This window comes from Palaemon carinicauda, chromosome 10, assembly GCF_036898095.1.
Source record: "Palaemon carinicauda isolate YSFRI2023 chromosome 10, ASM3689809v2, whole genome shotgun sequence".
NCBI classification, from domain to species: Eukaryota; Metazoa; Arthropoda; class Malacostraca; order Decapoda; family Palaemonidae; genus Palaemon; species Palaemon carinicauda.
In genome coordinates, this window is record NC_090734.1 from 6,282,253 (window position 1) to 6,283,338 (window position 1,086).

A 1,086-nucleotide genomic window follows, 5' to 3' on the forward strand; every position below is an offset into this window, starting at 1 on the left:
AGAGAGAGAGAGAGAGAGAGAGAGAGTGTCGTTTTAGTATTGTTAAATAGAGATATTTTATTTGCTTTAGCTTTGTCATTAATGAGAGAGAGGAGAGAGAGAGAGGAGAGAGAGAGAGAGATGAGAGAGAGAGAGAGAGAGAGAGAGTGAGTGAGTGAGTGAGTGTGTGTGTTTATTTACTTAAGTTTTGTCAAACCGCAAGAGAGAGAAAGTGTTTATTTGCTTTAGTTTTGTCAGAGGGAGAGAGAGAGAGAGAGAGAGAGAATTTCATTTGCTTTAGTTTTGCTAGATCGCGCGTGCGCGAGAGAGTATGTGTGTATGTGCGTTTGTGTGTCCGCGGTGCGCGCCGAAGAACAATTGTAGTTTGCGAATGATTGTTTACAGTGGGAAAGACTGTCGGTATATTTGAGGTTGTTTGTTTACATTTTTTTAGCTAGGATAGGACAGTGATGAATGTCTTGGGCGAAAGCATTGGATCTTTGACTGTAGAAGGAGTCGGTTCTATTTTTTTTGTTCTTCGAAAGCCGGCTGTGAAGTGTTTTTTTTGATATTCGGAGTAAGTACTGTTTTTATTAATTTTTTCAGGCGCGTTCGTGAATGATAGAAAGTTTATTGTTTATCTTTGATTATAGTGCGATAGTTAAGTTAGTTAGGAGTGTTCATAAGTGTTTTTTTTATTGCAGGTCGTAATTCCTCCTTTGGATTCCTTTAGACTCCTTGGAGTTTTAGTTTGGCCTGGAAGGTGGTGTTTGCCAGCCATGTGCTTTGTATGAATAGCTTGATGATGACGACCTGGACCGTACAATGAACATAGTTAGACTGCGGATATTTATATAAATAGAGAATTTGAGCGTTGACGACCCGGCTGGAAATAGATTTGTTCTTTACGATGATGATGACCACCTTTAATGTGATTGGACAGTCGAATTGACTGCAGTGATTGCTTGCCAGGGATTTGTGGCAATTGGCTACAAGGATTGTTGCCAGTGTGTGGAGTCTGTGGACTACGGTTACCACACAACTTATATATTTAATATTTTGGCGTTCTCGCTTATGTTGGTGTTAGATGTGATTTATTTCTGGGTT